This window comes from Euprymna scolopes, chromosome 12 (assembly GCF_053919585.1).
Source record: "Euprymna scolopes isolate OS-2025 chromosome 12, ASM5391958v1, whole genome shotgun sequence".
In the NCBI taxonomy this organism is placed as follows: domain Eukaryota; kingdom Metazoa; phylum Mollusca; class Cephalopoda; order Sepiida; family Sepiolidae; genus Euprymna; species Euprymna scolopes.
The window spans coordinates 132,634,939-132,662,651 of record NC_136493.1 but is presented as its reverse complement, the minus strand read 5'-3'; positions in this window follow the sequence as shown (position 1 = coordinate 132,662,651).

Sequence of the window (27,713 nt, the reverse complement as noted above, 5' to 3'; positions counted from 1 at the left end):
ACAGTATCAGAAGGCGGATACTTGTGTCATGAGTTCTAACCTAACCTATTCTGACGACGGTTAAGTGCCATAGGTATACTTTTATGCACGTAAAATAATATCTAATAAGAATATATATATATATATATATATATATATATATATATATATATATATATATATATATATATAAGTCACTATATGTGTGTGACTTCCTTCTTCAGAGGTTCCAAAACAGCTGAGCCTATCTTTTGGCTAATTTCACACAAAGTTAATTTATACGTCTGGCAGTGTTCTTAGATATGTTTTGTACAGAAATTCATCCGATAAATATCGAAAATTAAAAAGTAGAAATTTTCCGATGCCGGAGATCATTCTACTCTGAATTTTTTTCTTCGAACTTTGAATTGCCTCTCTGCAACCTGCTTCACCGACCATGTTAATATGCAGAAATTTAAGAGTAAATACATATCTTGCTGCTCAACTCCCTACTTAGAGTGTTCCTGTTGCCTTATTTGTAGATGAATATGAGTAAAAAAAATATACTCCTGCGGAATGAATTAGATTCGAACTTGGTACACGTAAGTTATCAGTCTGTCCGTTAACCACCTAGCTACTACAACTTTCCTATTCTTAGGTAACTTTATATTACACGTGTTATTTTTAAGAACATCACGGCGCTAACAGTGTTTTTTATTACTATAACTCATATTACAAAGGTTATTTTTCATATTTCTCTCAAGGCAAGAATTATAGACATGACTATATTTGAATTTTTTTTCCTAAACAAAACTTTCCGGCTGACAATATATTTCCAAGCGGGCAATGTAATCAATAACAAGAATTATTCAATGGTATGGATTGTTTTTGTTTGTTTGTGTGTTTGTTTGTTTTGTGTTTTCTTTGGGGGGGTCGTATGAATCGCATAAATTGCTAATGAAATGTATTTTAAATCAATTTTTTTCATAATTCTGATTAAGTTCTTCCTGTTGTGTTTTAATAAATATTTTCGGAAAGAAAGCTTTGTGAAATCTATAACAGAAAACTGGATTTTAAAATAATAGAATGCCAGAACAATAAATTTCTGCCTAGAAAATGTTCCTTCTTTGATATCCGCATATCACACGGCGCATCGAACAAATACTCTATTCTTCGTACACTCTGTGATCGCTTTTATAATCAATATTCATCACTTTGGATTTTGATACAAGATTATAATCTACTGTTCTATTTTCTCCGATCTTTCTTATAGACATTACTTTAAATATTACTGTAATTGTAAATATTGCATCTTTGTCATCTACTTTCACTTTCACTTTCATTTTCACTTATAGTTTTCATTCTTCTTTCGTATTCTATTGATACTGATAGGCCTTGTTCGATGAAGATTGTATGTGTAATAGAGAAATTACGAAATTATCATTAGTTATTTAGAACCTATCAGTGGTTTTCACAGGCAAAAAAAAAAAATCCACAATCAGTGGTTTGCAATAATCACGTTGACACACCAGTTCCCGTCAGATCACCGAAGTTAAGCAACGTTGAGCCTAGTCATTACTAAAATGGGTGACCAATTTGGGAAGTCCAAGTGCTGTATGTAGGAGGACGTCGACACCTCCCTGCAAAAAGTTGCAAAAATCTAACGTCATCTCCCCTAACGGGGATATACATGCGACTGGGGACCGCTTGTGAATTTCATACTCTCATGAAACTTCCTCCTTCGGAGGAAGCCGGTTAAACCCTGAATAGGGTTGGTGCTGACTGCGCATACACACACACACACACAATGAGCAGAACTGACCTCTTAAACTTTAGATTATTTTTATATATTTTATAATCCTACGATCTTTTTAATATGCAAACACTTAGTTCTCGTGTTATTTAAGGTTTTTTATTGTTTTATCATATTTATTTAAATAGGTTAAATATTTTAATATTCCTAATAGATCCTTTGCTATGTATTTTAACTCATAATATTTTTAAATCAGGATCATTTTAATGTTATAATTTTAGAAAGTATCATTAAATCTTCAAAAATATTTCTAATTGCTAATTTTTATAAAATAATGTTGTAAGATATTTTTTAATTTCTATCAGTATCCTTGGAAACTAGTTTTAAATTATAAATGTTTTCGTAATGTAAAAAAGTAAGTTAACGTTCTTTTCCGTTATTTTTTTTTTCAATTTTCTGATTAATTCTCATTAATAATTTTTAATAATTTATTTTTTAATTTTATATATAATTTGATTTCATGGCTTCTTTATAGATATATTTCGTTCGTTTCTCTTATATATTTCTGCATATTCACTGTTCTCATGCTTTGATTTTCACGATAACATATTACTGTGGCTTTGAGGTATTTCCATGATGTCTTTGAATTTTGGAGACCAGGATTGGTTATTTGTATTATTATTGATCGGACTGCTGTTCTCATCTTGAGTGATTTTTCGATCGATGTAAACTCTGACCTTCTTCAGGTGTATATTTTCGAACTCGGGAATGTTTCTGTCGAACTCAGGAATTTGGACGGAAGTTCGAGCGGAACCCTTTATTTACTTCACGTACGCTACTCCCGTAAAGTAAATAAAGGGTTCCGCTCGAAATTCCGTCAAATTCTCGAGTTCGATCGAAACATTCCCGAGTTCGACAAGATACACATGAAGAAGGTCGGAAGTTATATCGATCGAAACGTTGTGAAAATCGAGGTAATAATAGAGGTATTTCCATGTTTCAATTTTTCTATCCATCCACATATATTTATATCTTAATTTTATTTTATATATATATATATATATATATATATATGTGTGTGTGTGTGTGTGTGTGTGTATGGACTTATATTTTTAGATTTTATGTTCATTATGTTAGATACTCTAACAGATGTATGAATATGGCCATTTATTCCAAGGTTTTCATTGTTTAAATTTTTTTTATAGGATTCAAATTTCTACCGGCTAGGTCTGTTTCTAATATGGCTCGATTAAACTAAATTTCGAACAAAATAGAAACTGAATATATATATATATATATATATATATATATATATATATATATATATATATATATTAAATTGTGTGGAGAGGGAGGTAGATTCAATGTCTTTATAGCTTAAATAACAAGATCGAAATCTGTTCAGATATCAGTGTACTTTCTAACCCTCTGATGAGATGCTATTTTGGAATATTTTTTGAATAACAAAGCTTGAAATTGTCCGAATAGTCTCGAAGCAATTGTAATCTTCTTGGAAAATACGCAACGTGCTGCTCTAAAAAAAATTCTTGTTGTCTTGATTTCGAAATAAACACACACTCACACACACAATATATATATATATATATATATATATATATATATATATACGAGGATCGTTTCAAAATTAAATCCTCCTATTTTTAATTTAAAAAGTTAAAGAGTTACGTAGACGAGGATGGTCCTCTGCAACGAGCGATCTTTTGTGCTCCAGAGTTTATTTTATTTTTATTTTTCTGCCTAGTCATCAGCATTCTCAATGCACTAATGCCAACGATAAACAATGGCTCCGTATGGACGGCTTGAGCTTGCTTTATAAAACGATACTGTTCCAAAAGTAAAATTTCCAATTGTTTGCTCAAAAAGTTGAACAGCTACGAAGATGGGAGAGATATCATTAAAACGAACGACCTTTTGTACTCCAGAATTTATGTTTCTAGATAATCTCCCTAATCATCAATACACTTTAGCCAGAAATTCAATGGCTCATCCCTTTTTTCTACGCATGTCCATAACAAGAGATGCTTTCTTAGAGTCTCACATCGTCAATATTAAAATTTCATGTCATTAATGCATAAGTTCAGTCGTCATAACAATGCTATTTTCACTCCCCTCTGATCCATTTTATATGGCATAGTCGCGTTCTCGTCAGATCAACGAAGTTAAGCAACGTTGAGCCTGGTTAGTATCAGATGAGTGACCATTTGGGAATTCTAGGCGCTGTATGTGCTCTCCGCTTATCTCGGCATTTGTTTCCAGTCATCCTGTACTTTACTTGCCACTGGTATTTAACAATGTCGTCTCAGAAGAGGTGTGGTTGGAGATTGCGCACCTCCTGTCACAAAAATTTCACATGCGGGCAACCCTCCGTGGGTATCCTTAGTCTGTCCAAGACTGAAGGAGCCTGATCTATATTAGAGGAATAAAAATAGGAAACATTACTTTTGGAATGCTCCTTGTGTGTGTGTGTGTGTGTGTGTGTGTGTGTGTGTGTGTGTGTGTGTGTGTGTGTGTGTGTGTGTGTGTGTGTGTGTGTGTGTGTGTGTGTGTGTGTGTGTGTGTGTGTGTGTGTGTGTGTGTGTGTGTGTGTGTGTGTGTGTGTGTGTGTGTGTGTGTGTGTGTGTGTGTGTGTGTGTGTGTGTGTGTGTGTGTGTGTGTGTGTGTGTGTGTGTGTGTGTGTGTGTGTGTGTGTGTGTGTGTGTGTGTGTGTGTGTGTGTGTGTGTGTGTGTGTGTGTGTGTGTGTGTGTGTGTGTGTGTGTGTGTGTGTGTGTGTGTGTGTGTGTGTGTGTGTGTGTGTGTGTGTGTGTGTGTGTGTGTGTGTGTGTGTGTGTGTGTGTGTGTGTGTGTGTGTGTGTGTGTGTGTGTGTGTGTGTGTGTGTGTGTGTGTGTGTGTGTGTGTGTGTGTGTGTGTGTGTGTGTGTGTGTGTGTGTGTGTGTGTGTGTGTGTGTGTGTGTGTGTGTGTGTGTGTGTGTGTGTGTGTGTGTGTGTGTGTGTGTGTGTGTGTGTGTGTGTGTGTGTGTGTGTGTGTGTGTGTGTGTGTGTGTGTGTGTGTGTGTGTGTGTGTGTGTGTGTGTGTGTGTGTGTGTGTGTGTGTGTGTGTGTGTGTGTGTGTGTGTGTGTGTGTGTGTGTGTGTGTGTGTGTGTGTGTGTGTGTGTGTGTGTGTGTGTGTGTGTGTGTGTGTGTGTGTGTGTGTGTGTGTGTGTGTGTGTGTGTGTGTGTGTGTGTGTGTGTGTGTGTGTGTGTGTGTGTGTGTGTGTGTGTGTGTGTGTGTGTGTGTGTGTGTGTGTGTGTGTGTGTGTGTGTGTGTGTGTGTGTGTGTGTGTGTGTGTGTGTGTGTGTGTGTGTGTGTGTGTGTGTGTGTGTGTGTGTGTGTGTGTGTGTGTGTGTGTGTGTGTGTGTGTGTGTGTGTGTGTGTGTGTGTGTGTGTGTGTGTGTGTGTGTGTGTGTGTGTGTGTGTGTGTGTGTGTGTGTGTGTGTGTGTGTGTGTGTGTGTGTGTGTGTGTGTGTGTGTGTGTGTGTGTGTGTGTGTGTGTGTGTGTGTGTGTGTGTGTGTGTGTGTGTGTGTGTGTGTGTGTGTGTGTGTGTGTGTGTGTGTGTGTGTGTGTGTGTGTGTGTGTGTGTGTGTGTGTGTGTGTGTGTGTGTGTGTGTGTGTGTGTGTGTGTGTGTGTGTGTGTGTGTGTGTGTGTGTGTGTGTGTGTGTGTGTGTGTGTGTGTGTGTGTGTGTGTGTGTGTGTGTGTGTGTGTGTGTGTGTGTGTGTGTGTGTGTGTGTGTGTGTGTGTGTGTGTGTGTGTGTGTGTGTGTGTGTGTGTGTGTGTGTGTGTGTGTGTGTGTGTGTGTGTGTGTGTGTGTGTGTGTGTGTGTGTGTGTGTGTGTGTGTGTGTGTGTGTGTGTGTGTGTGTGTGTGTGTGTGTGTGTGTGTGTGTGTGTGTGTGTGTGTGTGTGTGTGTGTGTGTGTGTGTGTGTGTGTGTGTGTGTGTGTGTGTGTGTGTGTGTGTGTGTGTGTGTGTGTGTGTGTGTGTGTGTGTGTGTGTGTGTGTGTGTGTGTGTGTGTGTGTGTGTGTGTGTGTGTGTGTGTGTGTGTGTGTGTGTGTGTGTGTGTGTGTGCGTGCGTGCGTGCGTGCGTGCGTGCGTGCGTGCGTGCGTGCGTGCGTGCGTGCGTGCGTGCGTGCGTGCGTGCGTGCGTGCGTGCGTGCGTGCGTGCGTGCGTGCGTGCGTGCGTGCGTGCGTGCGTGCGTGCGTGCGTGCGTGCGTGCGTGCGTGCGTGCGTGCGTGCGTGCGTGCGTGCGTGCGTGCGTGCGTGCGTGCGTGCGTGCGTGCGTGCGTGCGTGCGTGCGTGCGTGCGTGCGTGCGTGCGTGCGTGCGTGCGTGCGTGCGTGTGTTTGAGTGTATTTTGAATGGGTAATTATCAAGCGTTATTTTTAAAAATGTCTTTTCTGTGAATCTGAAACCGTAAGCATTGGAAAATTCAACTAGAATTTCCCATGTCCGCATAGATGAAAACATAAATTTTACCAATGCGCGGTTATTTCGCAATCTGTATCGTTTTCTTACGTCTCTATCTTAAATTGAACATAAAAAATGCGAGGACCTAGACATTTGTAACGGTTATCTATACCATCCGATTTAAACTTTTACGCTATAACATTTTGTTTCTTCTTATACACAAACTTGCTCTCAGTATAATTAGTGCAACTTTCCTCTTTGGCCATTTCTGAGTTTTATTTGTACTTGATATTTCCCTCTCCAATACATTTGTATTCGAGTAATATTAATTATAAACAGAACTCAGTAATTTCATATCAAGGTATTACTCCTACACAATATATAAATTATTTCATAAATTTATAATATACTAGCAGTTCCTCCCGGCTTTGCTCGGGCCCTATGTACTGTTCAAAACTTTATGTGCATATGTATATATTAAAAAGTGTGAATATGTATGGTAATGCCTTTCTATATAATACGCTTCCTTAACTTCCATAGAGCAAAGTTGGTAGAGACCGCAGACGTCAATTTTTTTTAACTTTGACCCTAATTCTAACCCCTTAATATTTATTGTTTTGGGTTCAAACTGAATTAAAATGTTTGACCCATGTCCAAGTAACATATATCTAAAATTTCAAGTGTTTAGATCCAAAATTGATGGAGGAGTTTGATAGAGGCTGCAAAGGTCAACTCTGTAAACTTTGACCTCTTGCCAGCCAAATTTTCATCCAGAAACTGATTACAAAGCTTGCTGCATGTCTTAATACCCTTTATGTAAAAATTCAAATGTTTAGACCCAAAATTGGCTTAATAGTTTGCTAGAGACCGCAAAGGTAAAATCTTTTGAACTTTGACTCCTTGGAAGCCAAATTTTCAGCAAAGAATCGATTAAAAAGCGTGTTCCATGTTTGAATGCACTTTATGTAAAATTCCAAATGTTTAAACCAAATATTGGCGTAGTAATTTAGTAGAGATCATAGAGGTCATTTTTTATAAACTTTGATTCCAATTATTACTCCTTAACATTTGTTTTGGGTTCAAATCAAATTATAAAGTTAGATCCATGTCCAAGTAATCTCTATCTAAAATTTCAAGTGTTTAGACCCAAAATTGATGGAGGAGTTTGGTAGAGTTCTCAAAAGTAAAATCGTTGAACTTTGACCCCTTTAACATCTAAATTTCTGTCCGAAAATGGAATGCAACTATTTTCCCAAATCTCAATACTCCTTATGTCAAATCTCGTGTCTCTAGACCGAAAATTGACGGAGTTATTTGGTAGGGAAATGTACACAGACAGACATTTTCACTTTTATAGATATATAGATAGAGAGAGAGGGAGTGTTTTTAGAGGTGGTGAACTTTAAGTAAAATAAATCACAGAATATTTTTATTATACAAATATGTGATTTCTTCCAAAGATTAATTTTTGGCATTTATAATTTTAATACAATTTTTGGAATATGACCCCTGCAGTTCGAGCGTATATTGCGTAATTTAATTTTCACAAACTCTGTCCATTGAATACGGATGCATTTCGGCATCAACGCATCAAATGTTGACTTCCAAGTGCTCTAGTGTGTCTAGTTTATCAGCGTTTACATGACTTTAGATATCCCTAAAAAATTAATCAAATGGGGTTAAAACGTACGAACGAGGTGTCCGGTTGCCAGGTCCATTTCATGAAATGATTCGTTCAGTAAATTGATCGTATCATTTGCAATTTACAAAAGTTGGTCGTGTGTCAGAGTCTTCATGATGTATTGCAAAACCATGCTGAACTCAAAATAACCGATAGTTGCCAAATCTGCAATTAAAAAAGAATAAGATTTCAAGTTAAAGTTCGCCGCTTTTAAAAAAACACCCTGTACTTTTAATATTAACCAAATAAAACTTTTTCCTATATATGCTAGATTATACCTCTTTTTTTACAACAATAAATTTCTATATTATTTAATTGGAATTAAACGTTGAGATGAGTATTATTTATTAATTTATTTATTGAGTATTATTTATTAATTTATTTATTGCATCTTTTTTCAGTTGTTGTTTCCCGGCGCTTCGGTCAACTATTCCTCTGGCCTTCGTCAGGTGGTAACTGCGACGGGATAGCAACTCCGAATCTCCTAACTACATTCTCAGCAATTATTGTCTCCCATAGTTGTCGTCTCATCACGTTTTGGTCGGCTTTGGGTAGGATTGAAACCGCTATCTTAAGACAATGCTCACCTGGAACCGTAGAGATTCAACGTCTCTATCCACTGCGCCACGGGTCCCGAAGGCCAGAGGAATAGTTGGCCGAAACGTCATGAAACAACATCTGAAAAAAGATGAGGATAACAGTCCGCAATAAATAAAATTAATAAAACTCATCTCAATAATGAATTCCAATTAAATAATATATATATACCATTCATTACGGGCCTGACAATGGAAAATCAGATAATAAATAAACGCGGATTCATAGGACCAAAAAATCCAACCTGGATCACCCTTCGGGGCCCGTGGAGCCAAAACGTGGTGAGACGACAACAACTATGGAAGGCAGTAATTGCTGAGGATGCAGTTAGGAGATTCGGAGTTTCTATCCCATAGTGGTGAACGTCGTGAAGAAACAACTAAACAGATGAGAATAATAGTCCGCAATAAATAAATTAATAAATAAATTTCTACAATTAAAAAAAATAACTTCAAATTGAGGAGGCAAAAAGAAAGTCCGCACAATAGAAAAGTGTTATTTAAATTGAACTTTAGGATATTAATGCAACACAAATACAATAGGAACACAATGAACTAGATAATATTTAATAGCATAGCCCTTATGTAATGTGACAGCCTGCAATCTTTTGGGAATTCCTTGAATTAGACTGCAGCAATACTCTGAGGAAAGGGCGTCCCACTTTTCTTTAATTTTTGTCCAAAGTTCTTCCAAATTTGAAATATTATCATTGCGTAGCTATTGCTTGATGTAATGCCATACGTTCTCGATAGGATTGAGGTTTGGAGATTGTACAGGTCAATCCAAATACGGAATATCATGCTCTTCCAGGAACCATTGCCAGCTGCGTGAATGGGAGCATTATCCTGCATGAAGATGGGATTATCATCCAAATTCCGACCAAATTAGGGTAGAAAATGCTCAGTCAACATATTAATGTACTTGGTCGAATTAATTCGACCTTGCAAGCAAAATATAAGGCCTGAACCATTGGTACTAATAATTCCCCACACCAAAACTGAACCGCCACCACCTTGCAGCATTGAAACTAGGCACCTAGGATTAAATTCTTTCGTCTTTCCTTCGACGGACGTACTGCCTATCATCACTGCCTAGCATATTTAACTTGCTTTCGTCGCTAAAAAGCACTTTGGACTAATTTGAAATGATCTTCATTGCATTTGACGAATCCAGACGGCGCTTTCTGTTCTTTACAGAAATAATTGGCTTGCGTCTTGCAACATATCCTCGCAAATTAACTTCCTTTAATCTGTTCTTGACAGTAGAAAGAGAGCACTTTTTAACAAGATTGCACTGTTGTTGGACTTGGGGAGCAGTTTCAAATCTGTTTTTTAGGCTGCGGATCTTGATATCATTGTTTTCCCTGTTAGAAGAAACCTTAGTACGACCAGATCTAGGGGTATCACGAACACTGCCGGTGTTTTGGTGCTTTTGCAGTCTTTCGTACCGGTTTTTTTTTTTCGTCACATTTGAATCTGTGGCCGATTTCTCAATTGGATAAACCAGAAAGGTGGAGATTAATGAACTCCTGACGATTAGAGATTTTTTGTTGCTTGTTGGTGGATATTTTTAAACTGATTCAGGGGCGATAATTTAAGCTGGTGTTAAGCGAATTTGTTTGTTGCGGACTTTCTTTTTGCCTCCTCAATTTGAAGTATTTTTTTTTTAATTGACGTGAACACTAGAATATTTCAATTAAAAGTAAAATATGAACAGGTAAAATTATAGAAGAATAAAAGGCGAATCAAATGAGGTATAAATTACTTAAACAGTTACATTAAATTTAGCTTAAATTTGCAGTTTTTGAAAAAATTACAAGTGCAAACTTTCTTTTTGCCGCCTGTATATATATATATATATATATATATATATATATATATATATATATATATATATATATAGTTCTCTCCTCTGTGAACATCTAGTAAAAGGTTAAACATTACCAAATACTTCTGTTGGATGTTTTACATTTAAAAATTTCAAAATGTCGTCGCTCGACAACAATAAAAAAAAAACATATTAAAGAAACTTATTTTTAAAGTTCAAAATAAAATAATCTATCGGTTTGGAAGATAAATTTGAACGCAGAAAAAAATGTTAATCTTTCACCTACTCTTCTTTTTATTATACTACAGTTTTAAAAAAGAGTTTGTTTTTTGTTTTTTTTTTGTTTTTTGTTTTGTTTTTTTTTTTGTTTTTTGTTATAACTTTTGTATTTTTGGCTCAGAAATATTTAAAATTGGAAAGTTGGCTCTTAAAAGAAATCAGTTTAATATATGTCTGAGAATAGTCTGGTGGAAGTTCACTGACAAACCATGTTTTTGTTGTTTTTTGCTTTTTTTAATGTGAAAGATTAGATATTTTAAGATTATCTATTAAATTTATCACCACTTATCAAGGCGATATGCCACTCGAAGATAAATTACATGGCAAATTTCTCAGAATCAAGATCGAATACACGTAGTCTCAGTCCCAAAGTAGACAAAGAATAGACAAAAATTTTCAACTTGCTTTTTCTTTGTAACAACGACATTCACTTTTTCATTGTTGCGGCCGTGACGTCACTCGCGTGATCGTTTTCTCTAACGTGATTTCGGGCGTTCTTTGCACCTCTAATGGGATCTCGAACCTTATTCACGTCTCTAACGTGATATTTCTCCTTTTTATAGCCTTTCTTTGCCGGTGGCGTCCTTTCGCCTGCATTTGGATACGCGCGTCCGCGCTATGTTACAACGGTTCTAGATATGAATCTGTTGAAATTCTACCTTATCGCCGCCATCCATCGAGTGTTCGCCGAGCGTATTTCTGTTGTTATGTAGCCGGCTAGAGTGTATATGTACTGTATGTATACATGACATGAATAGAACGCGTGTATAAACTAGTCTCTATTTACTGTTGAGGTGTCGTCTATTTGTGTTCATGTATTCCGTGTGATCGTCTCTTGCTATGCTTTTAATTATAACAGACAATTTTTGTGTATGTGTGTTCACAGATAACAACAATGAAAGGACGCATACAATTTAATAAGGTGTACATCAGAGAATAGGGAAACATACCTTCCATCTGGTTGTTCTTGCATTGATTGATCTTTGAGAGAAAAACAGCAATATGAAGCTTCTTACAAAAGAATTCTCGCTTGTATTTACAGTAGTGTTGGGACGATTGATTGGAATCGAAATTGAGAATCGGTATCGGAATCAGTATCGGAAATATTGATGCCTATTTTCAAATTCCAAAACGATTCTCTTAATCGGAATCGGTAATTGTATCAGAATCGAGAATTTAGCACGGAAACGGTAATTGTATCGGAATCGGGAAAAATATTGGAATCGTCCCACTAATTTACAGCCTTTATTTTTCGATGCTTCCCCATTGTAAACGGCACGCTGGTGTTCAGTTCTGCATCTTAATTATCGACACATTTTGCTTGGGATGGCATCACGGTTCATTAACCGTCTTTCTCGCCTTCCGATTGCCAACTCCCGTTACAAAATGACTTAATTAACTCATTATGTCTATTATCAAGCTATCTCCTGACGTCATTAACTCCAGCTAACATTAAAATCACTTGATGTCATCACTAAAATCATCTCCATTGTGTTCTAACATTCTTGTTTGTTTTAACATTCCTACGGTAATATTCATGATAACTGTTAAATGTAAATATTTCATTCTTATAAAGCATAACTTTTTTTTCTATCTAAATAACAATAATCGTCATAATCAACTATCAGAAAGACTAACCGGTATTTTCCGGGAAGCTAATAACATAACACCGCGAACTGCTTGCCTTTGGATTTCCCACTCAAGATGCTCCATATAAATCTGGTCTCTAGTGTCCCCTCCACACACACACACACACACACACACACACACACACACACACACACACATCTCAATGGGAACATGATTGGCTCGGGGCAAATAAAAGTTTTTAAAACAAGATTTAAAAAAAAAAAGAAATGTAGCGAACACATTCAGGATTCAGATCTCAGAAATGAGATGGTTTAGAAGACTGCTTGGCATCTCTTGCAAAGACCATATAACCAATGAAGAAGTCAAAAACAGAATAAAGCAAGCCATTGGTCCTTATGAAGATCTTTCCATAACAATCAGGAGGCACAAACTAAAATGATTCGGCCACGTAACAAGAGGAGAAGGGTTTTCCAAGACAGTGCTCCAGGGAACAGTCAGAGGAAGAAGAATGAGAGGAAGTCAGAAGAGATGACAGCATCACAGAATGAACAAGATTGAAGCTGAGCGAAGGGGCCAAACGTGCGGAGAACAGGGAAGGATGAAGAGGGCTGGTTGACTGACCATCTGTAGCGCTTTAATGGCAACCGCCACTGGGCATGTGAGGGTGAAGGATGAAAAGAAGAAATGTTTTTAGGGCTTTTAAAGGACCAGATTCTGTTAAACATATTTCTAATCATGAAAACTAATTAGAATTTAAGAAAGTTTGCCAAGTTATCTGACTTTCTTTTACTAAAAGGAGTCACTACATATTTTTTTACATGGGATCCACCACTTTTCAAGGCTAAAAAGCCCCTCGAATATAAGGATTAATGAATTTCCGATAGTTACTGAGACAACAGTTAGTTATTCGTGGAAATGGGGTAGAAATGGATTATTTAGGAGCGACTCAACGAGAACTTATTTACGTTGGACTTGAAAACGCTCATATTGTAGCCACCTGAAAAGCAGATCAGCGGTACAGAGTTCCACAGGCGAATACGTTCTAGGAAATAAGTTCTGTTCATGGAATTTGCGTTTAGATTTAGGCACGCGTAGAGAGTGGGGAAACTGTTGATGGTCCTTTTAGCTAGACAAGTGTTTTTGTGTATGAAAAAAAAGGACAAGGGTTGATTAGATGAAATTATTGACAGGACTTAGTTTGAAAAATTGTAGGGACAATTCTAGATACGAATCCATTGACATTAGCTTGGAAGATGCTACCAGATCAGGCTGTCTGAAGATACTGGATTTCGGACATGAAATGCACCAAACATTGGTGTTATTTTTCCTTTCCTTTTTCAAAACTCAATCATGTTCTGTAAAGCCCAAAAAAAAACACGACTTTTCTCTACAAAACAACCAAAGCAAACACCATAAATTAATATTTGAAAATAAAAAAACGTTTAGCAAAATGACCGGATTCAGCATTAAGATTGACTATACAAAGAACTTGAAGTATAAAAACTTTCATTAACATAACTGGATTCGATATTAAATAACACAAAAGGAGGTTGATATGCCGTAAAACAAAACAACCAAACCAAACTAAGAACAGAATCTTTCCAGATACAAGGGGCGTACCAAAATTAATGCCTCATATTTTTATTCCACCCGAATGGATCAGAGGAGATTAAAAATTGCATTGTTATAATGACTGAACTTATGCATCTATGACTTGAAAGTTTCCTCTCTCTGTTGCAGATAGTTACGGTGTGAAGCATCAAGAAAGCAACCTGTGCCATGGACGTGCATTAAAAGCAGAGATTGGATATCTGGCAAAGGTGCATTGCGAATGATGGTGACTATGTAAAATAATAAATAAATAAATTCTATTGTCCAACATTGTCGTACACATATTAACACTTATCCTCAAGTGGCTTCCAATCCTTGATATGTGGTGACACTTTTGTAAAAAAAAAAATCAAAATTATTCAGCATTAACTCGATTCTAATGTTGGCATTGGTTTCTCCTATTCTAATCAGAATTTATTCTAGAAAGACATTAAAGAATACGGGAGGGTCCACGTAAAGGTTGCCAACATCTTAAGTGAAAGCGATTTTTGTGAGCGAGGTGGATTCCCATTTGAAACACCCAGGTCGTCAGTCTGTGTCGTTAACCACTAGACCACAGTCACCTTCTATCAAATTCATTTATTCATTATTTAAACAATAGACTTTGTCAGTTTCTTTTTGGACAATGGTTATTGAAATTTAGTTTGGATGCGATCGAAAATAAAACGAACATGTACTTCTCTGTACAGGAATTGAACTCACGGTCATTAGATTATCAGAGTTAACTGTTTGATGCACCACATATTCCTATTGCATTGAGAATGGTGACGACTATGTAAAATGATAATTCTGGTGCAAGAAAAAGGGTCTCTCGTTATAATAGTATCATTCCCGTCTTCGTAGCTTTTCAGCTTTTTCAGTTAGAAAAAATAGGAGGCTTTACTTTTGAAACGATCCTCGTAGTAGTCTCTACGAACGAAAGGATGAACAGAGAAGTTTCAGTCAGAGGCAGCAACAACATAACGTCTATCCTAACTGTTACAAACGCTGGTGCAACGACAAGGTGTCACTGCATCGTGCATATGATGTAATACTTTTCATATACTGTACAAATCTTATTGTGAAAGAAAATTCACAGACAGGCAATTTTAAATATGGGGCCCAAATAAGAGTTGGCACCAACTTAGTCCCCTTACTCGCTCTCCATCTACATTCATCCAATAGATATAATAACAGCTGATGCATCAGAAATGAGTCATTCAATCGCACAGAAGCATATAACGCAACAATTTTCTATAAAACGTATAAACCTTATTCTGAAAGGAAGGCCTCGTACGTTTGGCTTAGATAAAAAAATATATGTCACGAAATCTGGTAATTTGTGGATTTAATCAATCACATGAACTGCCAGGATAAATTGGCATAAACGTGAACAGCATGATGTATTAGTTGTCACATAAATACGGGTGATTTAAGGAATGTCAGCTTTATGTGTCAGGTTATGCTTACTACAATTACCTATTGATTTGATTGGTTAACGATTTCAAATATGGGTCATGTTCAAGTTAGCTGCAATGCGTAAATATGCACTGTTAAAAATCGTCTTCATGGACGCACATATTTAATCTCGGTGTTGCTTTAAAATACAGAGAAAAAAAACTTTAATTTTTATAAAGAAAAATAAACACCCGTTCGGTAAAAGATAAAGCAGACAAATCTTAGAGGTATCAATCAAGCATTCAAGAAAGGCAACTTTCATAGAGCATGACAAGTCTTCGACTCAACTCCAATTAATGATTCCCCCTTGCCAATCTTTCACACAAAAAACACTTGTCTAGCCAAAATCAATTTAAAAATCTCCCCCCTCGCTTTCTATCGGTACCTAAACCTAAACGTAAATTCCATGTACAAAGATTCTTTCCTATAACCGTGGAACTTTGTTTCGCCGGTCTGCTTGCCAGCTGACTGCAATATTGTTGTCTTCAAGTCCAAAGTAAACAAGTTCTTACTGAACCCTCCTCTTAGTCTAATTCTACCAAATTCCCCCTACAAACGATTACTACGCTATTGTCCAACATTGTCGTACACACATTAACACTTATCCTCGAGTGGCTTCCAAGCCTGGTGACACTTTTGTAAAAAAAATCAAAATGAATGTTTTTCATTTTCATTTTCTCTCTCTCTCTCTCTCTCTCTCTCTCTCTATCTATCTCTTTATCTATCTATCTATCTATATATGCATATATATATATATATATACACTCGTAGGCTGTCCGACATTGCCCGGTAATAAAATACGCTTAAATATGATATTTTGATTAATGCAGATTTCATATTTATTATTATTGTACTAGCAGGACCGTTAACAAGTGTTACCCGTTGGAAGCCTGCCCCCTCCTCCTAAAAAATTAAACAACGGTTGTTGTTGGTGGCCAATCCCCAACGTCCTAATCGGTTTTGGAATAGACACTAGTTCCTCATGTTAAAAACGTCGTATGGAATACGACCAACCTCGCCATGGTAAGAACGGCTTTCGAAATAGACACCTCATTTTTTAGAGGGGACTGTCCAAATATTTGTCCCAAGTTCAACCTTGATATATGTTGCCAGCATAACCACACACAAAGATTATAAACCAAAAAAAATAGGGTGGATGGCAGTGTCGTGCGGAGAGAAGTGCAGTCTTTTTATCGCATATGAACAAAACATTGATTTACAGTGCATAATGCATGTCATTATATCTCGAAAACTACTTGCCTTCGCCAAAGTTAAAATAGATTGTCTTATTCAGCATAGTCTAAAACCTATAGAAGTCATCAGTTTAAAGGAAATAGTATAGTTGGTGGTAATGTAAAATAAAAAGTTCATGTCTGAGCAGTGTGGATAAGGAGTCCTGAAAAGAGAACTAAACGAAAAACAATTATAGTTTTAAAAAATAAAAATAAAAAAGCCACTATAAAACAAATGAGTATATCCATAGGCAATGTAAATGTAATAAAGGGGAAATTTGTACTTTAGCGGCGTAAATTATTTGACAGAACAAAGGAAGTAAAAAAAAGTCTGCGTAAATGCAGTCAAATACAAATTGGATGAAAAGTAATGAAAATGATAACTTATCTGGGCGTAATTTTATTTTTTTTAATTTTCACAATTTTACACGGATATTTTCAGGCTTAAAACCAAATATAAAGTTTCCCATGTGTTTGAATACCTTATATATTAAGTTTAATGTATGTAGTCCAAAAGTTGACAAAGGAGTTTGGTAGGCAATTTTTTTAAACACACACATATATATATATATATATATATATATATATATATATATATATATATATATCGTGGATGTCCATCGGATTTGATGATGACGTTTTCGTTTTGCATCTCGTCTATGGACACGGAAATGATTCTGCAACTCCAACCATAGCTTCAAACAGTGAGGACACCGAAAGTCAGTTGTTGTGATCACAGTTGAGTCTGCTCTGCGATGTCTCTCTTTGGCAGCCGTGAGTTTCTGGCATTGAGCCTTTTCAAAGTTGCCAGCAGCTTTATGAACTGAGCCTCGCCATTTTAGTCTTTCCATGGCATAACCCTGCAGGTCCTTCGCTTTGATGTGGCACCAATGGAGATCGGCTTTGACTTTAATAAAATATGAGGAATAAAAGTTACATATGTAAGGCTTCAGTCTTGACATACTATGTATACCTACGGTAAGGGTGCCTGCGCGTGAAATTTTTGTGGGAAGAGTTGCGCAATGTTCAACCGCACATCTCTAATTTCTAAGGTTGATTCTTTCTCCTTCTTATCCCATATCACTATGTCATGTTTAAAAGCTCTGTTTTCTATGTACGTACCTGTAGGGATTGTATAGCCACGGTGGATTATGTGTGTGTGTGTGTGTGTGTGTGTGTGTGTGTGTGTGTTCTTTATGAACTAAATATTTGAAGTCCAAAGTTTTCGTGCTAATTGAATTAATCAATACCAATCCAGCCACCTAAGCGACATCAGCTAAATCGCAGCGAAACGACATAAGCTTTATTTGTTATATGTTTGTTTCATTGAATCATCATCATCGTCATCATCGTTGTATGCATTACTATTATGTGGACATTTTGTACAGAGAACAGTTTCTTAGTTTTCAGTTCGGTCATTAATTTACATTAATTTTAATAGCCTTTCACCTCGGGCCATGAACAGAGAACATTGTCAACATAAACCACACCGTGGTAAGAAGACAAACTATTTGCGCATATTTGTCGTATATGTAGATATAAACGAAAAGACATAGCCAAAAGAAAAAAAAACTGGAAAGAAAAGACGAAGGAAAACTGCATTTGTTTTAGAAAATCAATCAGGGTCATTATCGTTTGCTGATTGACATGAATCGCTTGGCCTGATCATTTAATTGCTGCTAATTATCAATCTATCCACGTTTCCAAGCAATTTACTTGTTCTTTTTTTTTTTCTAGTCAGCTTTCGTTTTATTCCAAGATCTGAGTACGATGTCTTTATTTACTTGTATGGATTACGTGAGGAGAGTTAGACAGAAGATCGGTATTTGTTGCGTTGGAAAAGATCCAACTCCCTCAAAAGGGCACTCTGGGTTGGTGCAAACATAAAACTGCCCCAATTTTTAAAATGGTTTTCTCCTTCACTGACAGAGAACAAACAGTTGAAATATAGTATCAGGACAGGTGCTACAGGGGTGTGCACCCTTTCCGTTTATATGTCTCTGAGACCCGGATTGTGAACAGACGGCATTTTAGGATAAGAGATTCCATTAAAACTATTTCAAGATAGCGGAGTTGTTCTTTAAATACTATACTTTGCTCCTTTGTCAAAAGAGCAATAAGGTGTGGTATAGCCATTGACCACACTGTTGGATAAACTTAATGCTCATTTATTTATTTGCAGACTTCAGAGTTATTGTTTCATGACGTTTCGGCTAACTATTCCTCTGGCCTGCGTCGTGTGGTCAACCGCGATGGGATAGGAATGCTGAATCTTAATCAATAATAATTAATTAAATACAATTATTTCTTGTTTTAAACTGCATAACTTCCCACTTAGGATGTCCCCTATTAATCTGGTCGCTAATCACAGTTGCTCCTTGTGCATCAGTGGCAATAAACCTTTTTTGAGGCGAATAAACGTTTTTAAGTCTTACACCTTTTACATTTAAAAGATACAATAATGTTATTTCATTCAATATATATATATATATATATATATATATATACAAACGCACACACGCACACACTCACATACACATACATATATATATATGTGTGTGTGCGTGTACATATGTATATATATATATATATATATATATATATATATATATATATATATATGCAGAAGAGACGTTGCGAGCCAGTCTTCGTTTTATCCTTATTTCCATGGAAAGTGCTCGGCTGAGCTCCAGTCTCTGGTCCTCCCTCGCCAATATTTCACGAAAAACACCCGTCTAGCTGAAACCACTGTAATTAATTTCCCCCCACTCTTTATCTGTGCCTAAATCCAAACGTAGATTCCATAAACAAAGCTTCTTTCTTAGAAGTGCACGACTGTGGAACTCTCTTCAAGTCCAACATAAACAAATTCCTGATGAACTGCCCCCTTAAGTAAGCACTTTATCAAATCTCCATTACTAACGATTACTGCGATACTATCCCATTGATTACTGTACACGCAATAACCCTTATCCCCGAGTGGCTTCCGGGCCTTGATAAGTGGTGACCTCCATGTAAAAATATATATATATTGAGACAAGTATTATTGAAAAGCGCGGAATTTTTTTTGTTTCACTATTTTCTTTTTTATCTTCTCGAATCTCTGAATAATTTTTTTTTTGTGTTTTTCTCAAACCCTTCTGTGCTTTTCAATAACACTTGTCTCAAAAAAAAAAAAAAAAAAAAAAAAACTCTCTCTATAGATATTAACTGTAGCGTCTCTAAATCAAATACGCTAACGGAAACAATTTACTGCACGAGCGTCGCCCTTTTAAAATTCATCATTCAATAAAATAAAAAGCTATAGCAAACATCTAAATGACTACTTTAAATACAGTTCCTGATTTCAAAAAAAGGAAAACCAAAAGGTAATTATATATATATTTTTAAATCAAATTTATTATGTAAATTCAAAAATATATATATTTTTTCTACTCATTTCTATCTCTAACCTATACCAATTTCCTTATTAATTTTCTTATAAATTTTATATCCAAACCTTTTACTTCAATTTTTCAGATTCATCTGCCTTACTTTTAATGCTAGGTTTATTTTTGGTGTCTTTTCAATTCAATAAAAATCCTCCTAAATTTGCTGATGAGGAGACCGTGCTCACCAAAAAAACTATGTATAATTATTCTACGTGACTTCATGTATACCACAAATAAAAAGCACGGATTTCCGAAACGATCGTACAGATAATTGACTTTGTTGTTGTTCCTTCTTATGAAACTGATTTTTAATTTAATTAAATTTTGATTTTTAAAATTTAAAAATTTTAAAACTTTTAAATTATAAATCACATTACTTAATATTGAATTAGCTCTAGGACATTTAACTATCGAGCTTATTATATATCTAAATTACAACGAGCATTTCCTGTATTTTAATTAAACTAGTAATTTCACTATTACATTAAAATACACTTAGCTCTTTAGACTATTATTCTAATCTCCTTTAAATTATATATATATATATATATTTACATGGGTGTCACCACTTATCAAGGCCCAGAGGCCACTCGAGGATAAGGGTTAATAGGTATACATTAGTCATTGTGATTTTAGCATAGTAAACAATGGGAATTTTGTAACTTGGATTACTTAGGGGGACGATTCAATTAGAACTTGTTCACATTGGACTTTTTCTTGTTTTTTTTCATAGGCATCAACACATTATCAAGGCCAAGAGACAACTCAAGGATAAGGGTTAAAGAGTGTACAGTAGAAATTGGACAATATAATAATCATTAGTAATGAAACTTTGTTAAATTCGATAATTATATGGAACGGCTCATCAAGAACTTATTTACGTTAGACTTGAAGACAACCATATTGTGGTCAGCCGGAAAGCAGGAAAACGGAAGACAATTCCACAGGCGTGCAGTTCTAACAAAAAAGCTTTGTTCATGGAATCTACGTTTAGGTTTAGGCACAGATAAAGAGTGGGGGGAATTATTGATAGTGTTTACAGCTAGACGAGTGTTTCTTGTGAAAGTTTTGCGAGGGGGGGCCATAGATTGAAGCTCAGTCGAACACTTTCCATGAAAATAACGATACATCAGAGACAGACTCGCAACATCTCTTCTGTGAGATAGAGGTTGCAAAGAAGAGAAAAGGGCATCTCCTACGAGGCTACGAAGTCTATTTTGAACTCTGTGTGTGTGTGTGTGTGTGTGTGTGTGTGTGTGTGTGTGTGTGTGTGTGTGTGTGTGTGTGTGTGTGTGTGTGTGTAAAGTGCTGAAGTATATGTATTTGTTTTTACTTTAAGTAATTGGCTTAGTTTCTCTACTTATACAGCCGCAGCTGGTAGCATCACGCATAACTTTTCTATATATCACTTTTCTGTTCGTAACTTTTGAAGTCTACTAATCTAAAAACACTAACATGTTTTACTTTTTTTTTCTTTTTCCTTATTCCAGGTTTGAATTTAATCCTGAATATTTGTCTTGATTTCTTTTAATCTTTTTCCTAAATCTTTCTTCTCAAATATACTATTATTAACCAATACTTTTTCTTATATTTAAAATGAGGGGAAAAAAAGTCTCCCATGAAATTGAACATTTCCCAAATTATATTTGTATATTATCTGAACTCAAAAACACACGGCTTTTTTTTTCTTCTTCTAAAGTATGCATTACTTCTAGCTAGTCTAAAGTTAATACGTAACTCTAAAGTATTACTTCTTAACCAGATTTTTTAAACGAGTTAAAAATAACCAGACTTTTCAATTTGATAAAAAGTTCCATTATACCACATTTATTATGGGGTGGAGCTGAAACGGTCGAACATCTTAGCTCGAGGTAGATAAAGGCAAAACGTATCCATGCATTAACATGGGAGGAGAGACTATCTTCAAGTACAACAATAAGCTGGGAATGGGGCAACGGACTTATACATATTAATAAGTCCTTCTCATCTTTTTCCCCCATTTTTTTTAATGGAGTAGATTTGAGTAGATAATGCATGTGGACGTGTTATCGGCAGCTCCAGTAACTCTCGCTTCTCCTTTTTTTTTTTTTTTTTTTTGTCCTTTAGTCTTCATTTCCAATGAGTGATTTTTCTGACAAAGGGTGAAGAAAAAGCTGCTTTCCAGGTCGGTAGTACTTTGTAAACAATAGCCTGAGATATCGGACATTTTCTGTTTCTATGTCTATCCTTGTGGTCATGTCACTAGTAAGGGTGCTGGAGGTAAACGTTTCATCTGGGCTGACGTTACCCGCCTGATAATCAGGGACCGGAACCTTGGATTAACCACTAAGGAGGCTGTCCTATCAGCAGGTGCAAAGTACCGGGGCTGCTGTATTGCCATTTGGTGAATGGATTCTGGATCATACAGTAGTTTCTGGTAGGGCCTCTCGATGCCATACTAGTGGGTAATTGTTACGGCTTTACCTTTTCATGTGCTACAAAAAAATTCTTGTCTTTTTCTCTCTTACTTTCCCTCTCTGTCCTGCTCCAACCAAGTCTACCGACCTGTTCCACAACTCCCAAAACCTCAACATGACAAGTCTAAAAAAAAACAGGAATAAACCTTTAACCCCAATCCTCCATCGTAGACCCCTACTCCCAGGTCTCTTTCTCCAACATCAGAGGTCTACGTTCCAACCTTCCAGAGGTTGAAACACAATTACAGGAGACGAAACAGGACATATTCTTTCAAAGTCAACCTGGCATAGGGCCAACCACTTCCCTAGACGAATTCATAATTAAAGGATACTCTAACTTAACTTCTAAATCTGACTTCCAAGATCGCCATGGGCATGGGATATGTGCCTACATCAAAAATGGCTTTCCATGTGGTAGGAATATCTCCAAAGAAGACCCTAATGTACCTTATATGTGCTTCCGGGTTGCACTAGCTTACACCACTGCATTTATATTTGTCCTCTATCGCCCCCACAACAGTGGGGTTACTATCTTTAAGAGCATATCTGAGAAAATTGACCACATCCTATCTGCTCATCCTTCGGCTAACATTAACATTTGCGGTGACTTCAATATCCATAATGTGAAATGGCTGACCCACTTAAATAAAATCGATGACGAGGGGAGGTTCTGTCATAATTTTGCCACTGCCTATGACCTCACTCAGATTGTTCAGGAACCCACCCGTGTGCCCGATACTACCGGTCAGTATGCAAGCCTTCTAGACCTTTTCCTCACAACTTCCCCTGAGCTATGTTCATGTTCCGTTCTATTTCCTCTGGGATCTTCCGACCTCTCTATTGTAGCAGTTAAGATAAAAATGAAATGTAATAAGTCTTCAGACGTACCTCTCCACCGTACTATATATCGATACTCTATGGCTGACTGGGATAGCTTCCGTACGTTCATATCCGATCTACCTCTGCATTCCATGTTTTAAAAAGAAGTGTCCTCTATAGTATCAGACCTGACCGAATGGTTAATTGTAGGCATAGACCGATTCATACCATCTAAAAAATTCCAACAAAAACCTAACAGCCAGCCATTGTTCTCCCCTGAATGTGCTGCTGCCATCGCGCACAGAAATCACTTTTTCCATAGCTACCAACGTAATAGATGCACTGAGACTAAAGCTGTTTCAGGACTGCCAGCAACCAACTGTAAAAGAGTAGTAAAAAATGCAAGAGAGCTATATGCTCAGTCCGTTAAATCCAAAGTAGCTGAGCAGCGGCTTGGTTCCCACCAGTTCTGGCAAATAGCAAACAGGATCTTGAACAGAACGTGCGTTCTGTCCCAAATATCATCAATGGACCTGAGGTCTTCTCGTCAGAATCATACAAGGCCAGACTATTTGCCAAGAACTTTGCAGCTAATTCTACCCTATGCGCCAAAGGCCATCAACTCCCCGTATTTTCTCCTATAACAGACAACATGATATGCAAAATACAAATATCTGTGCGTGAGGTCACCAAGCTAATCAAGAACCTTGATTCCAGTAAAGCAACTGGCCCTGACAGTATTCCAGTTATAGTGCTGAAAAAGCTCCAACCAGAATTTGACCCCATACTTACAAAACTGTTTAAGCGTTGCCTTTAGGAGAAGTGCTTTCCAACACTCTGGAAAACCTCATCAGTATGCCCTGTATTTAAGAATTCAGGTGAAAAGTTATCTCCCTCTCAGTACAGACCAATAAGTCTCCTGTGTGTCATGAGTAAGTTGTTGGAATCCATATTAAATAGAGAAGTAGTCAACCACGGCATCAGAAACAGCCGTCTTAGTGACATGCAATATGGTTTCCGCTCTGCAAGATCTACAGCAGATGTGCTAACTATTATATCTCATAGGATTAGTGAATCTCTTGACAAAGGCTTCCTTTCCAGGGCAATTGCTCTTGACATATCAAAGGCCTTCGATAAGGCATGGCATAAGGGCCTACTTCACAAGATTTCCAGCTACGGTATAACTGGAAATGTTTTCTCAATCATAAAATCATTTCTCTCCGATAGGTTCATAAGAGTAGTGGTTGATGGGCAGAAATCAGAGGCCCACAGTATTAATGCTGGAGTCCCTCGGGGGTCAATCCTGGGCCCCACTCTCTTCCTGATCTACATCAATGATCTCCCAAAACACATACTTAAATCATTCGTTGGCATCTATGCTGATGACACGATTATCTATGGCAACACATCAAAGGTCATGACAAAGTTCTCTCTAATTCTCTCTCTACTGATCTTGAGCGTGTGGTACAGTGGTGAAAGAGGTGGCTGGTCACTTTTAATACATCCAAAACCAAGCTTTTATCTTTACATCATCAACGCTCTGATCTCCATCTGGCATCAATTGAAATGGGTGGCTCTCGTCTTGGGGAGGCTCCATGCTTTGATAAGCTTCTTGGTTTGACCTTTACTCTTGATCTGAAATGGAACACGTACATCAGGTCAGTTGCCAAGGACGCTGGGAAAATGGTGGGATCGTTCTACCGCTCCAGAAGATATGTCACTACTGATGCAGTTCTCTATCTGTATAAAAGCCAAGTACGTCCAAGGGTGGATTACAGCTGCCACATCTGGACAGGAGCTGCTAAAAACAGCATATCCTGCCTTGACAGAGTACAAAATAGACTTCGTGGTTTAGTGGGTATGCCCTTTTCTCTTCCCTGCAGCCTCTCTCCCACAGAAGAGATGTTGCGAGCCTGTCTTTGTTTTATCGTTATTTCCATGGCAAGTGCTCGTCTGAGCTCCAATTTCTCGTTTCCCCCTAGCCAATCTTTCACGAGAAAAACCCGTATGGCTGAAACTACTGTCAATAATTTTCCCCACTCTATATCTGTGCCTAAATCCAAACGTAGATTTCATGAGCAGAGCTCCTTTCTCAGAAGGGCACGACTGTGGAACTCTCTTCCGTTTGCCTGTTTCCCACCTGACTACAACCTGGATGTCTTCAAATCCAACATAACCAAATTCCTAACAAACCACCCCCTTAAGTAAGACACTCTATCAAATCTCCAATACTAATGATTACTACAATACTATCTCATTGATTACTGTACACGCAATAACCCTTATCCCTGAGTGGCCTCCGGGCCTTGATAAGTGGTGACCCTCATATAAAAATATATATATATATATATATATAATTTCCTATCATAGTTACGTTCCCGACCAGTCTCCCAGATCGACAGAACCAACAAGCTAGATCTATTTCTGATCACTGTTTCCGATGGTTGTGTAAAAAATAATTCCCTTAGCCCACTCTGGAACGCCGATCATCACATTGTGATAATGGTGGAAATCACCCTAAACTCGCGACCTGTGGTAGAGCCATTACTCCAAACGACAAGGTACTATAAGAAGATTTACTGGGAAGCCACCAGGAATCACAACAAACACGCTCTATGGGGTAGTATCTTTTCTTTTCCTGCGGAACAGTGTGCAGATGAGATTACTGAATGGTGAAAAGCAACAATTGAATCCCGCGTTCCCATGCGGAAGTGCTTTATCAAACCACACTCTCCACAATTGTTCATCTCTGATTGTGCAGCTGCTATCGCTCAAAGATTTGTTCGACATAAATTCAAATAGGCAAAAGTTTGTAGAAGCTAAAAATAATAGTAAGAGAGAAATAGCCGCAGCCAAGAGAAGGCATTCGGAAGTCATCAGAAAACGCATTGAGTCGCAAAAATTAGAAATTATATATAGATATATATTATCTATCCAATTCTTATATTCTTATTAGAAGAAGACGATTTTTTCTTTTTTTCTTTTTCTTCTTTAATAACTAAAGAAGAAAAAGAAAAAAAGAAAAAAAATCGTCTTCTAGTAAGAATATAAGAATTGGATAGATAATATATATCTATATATAATTTCTAATTTTTGCGACTTTTTAAATCTTAAAAATTAAATGTTGTCGGATCTAAATTGAGACCCCTCCTTTTTTTGATCGTCTTCTTCTAATATTGTCTTTTCAAATCATAATAACCACTTCTGTCCAAGTCTGATGAAGTTACTGGATCGTTAATACGATTCGGTAGCGAAAACATGTGTAACTAAACAGATAAAACGGTAATAAATCGAAATATATATTTGCTCTGCAATAGTATTGACCACCTTCTTCAAGTTTTACTATTTACCAGTTCTGCTATATATATATATATATATATATATATATATATATATATATATATATATATATATATATGTGTGTGTGTGTGTGTGTGTGTGTGTGTGTGTGTGTGTGTGTGTGTGTGTGTGTATAATCGAGATAATACACTGATTAGAAATCAGATAAAAAATTCTGATGTATATTACTTGAAGTAATACTTTCAGGGCGATCCTAGCCAAAAAGGAGAAGCTCAATATTTAAGAATAGAGCAATATATAAGTTTAGTGGTTATATTTAAATTCTGAAAAAAAAACATATAGACACATATACTCGAATCAAGAATTTATTGTTTGACAAAATAATGGACTGCCCAGGTTGTATCAAAGTTTACAGTTACCCAAAGGTGCTGAGTTCAATCCTGAACGAAGGCAGTGAAAAGTAACATTCAAAAACAGAGAATCAGCAACTATGTCCCAGAGCCTAGCTGGAGTCCGAACACGGTACCCCCGTAATAATAATAAAGGGTTGGGTTCGAGACTCCTAGCAAACGGTTCCCCAGTTCGATACAAAACACCTGATGAAGGCCGGAGGGCAAAACGGCCGAAACGTTGTGGCTATAACAATCAAGATGAGGAAGTCAGTCCGACAATCTCAATAAATTCCCCATCATTGTTTTAAATTTATTATTTTACCTAACTTAGTGAGATACTAATTTACTGTATGTATTAATTATCACTTTTATTTATTCATTTTTTTAGGTATGTGAACTGCATTTTCTTCAGTGCGGTATAATGCATAAAACATCACGTTATGATGCAAAAACTGGAATGACTATCACTGCAAAATTAAAATACCCACGCTTGCGGAAAGATGCAATTACGCAAGTATATGTAACCCGTCCATCAGCATATAACAAAGAGTCGTCCAATGCCAAAAAAATCTGACTAAAAAATGAGGCCGTAAAAAATGCTTTGATCTGGCATATAAAGAGAAGATCAAATTTAAAAGCCCTGAAGAATTAGAAGGAAAACTAAATTTCCTAGACCAGATGTATTGGACTGTTGTTAAACAACACAAAACACTATTGATATGTCACATGATCAGATCCCCCAATCCAACAATAAGTCTTTCTCTGTTGATTGAACATGATTGTTCAATAAAAGTTTTCTGTAATGGTGTGAAAATGCATACGATAGGCGAAGATAAAATTCCTAAACATCTAAGTGGCCTCATTACCTTAGAAAAGGTATTAAA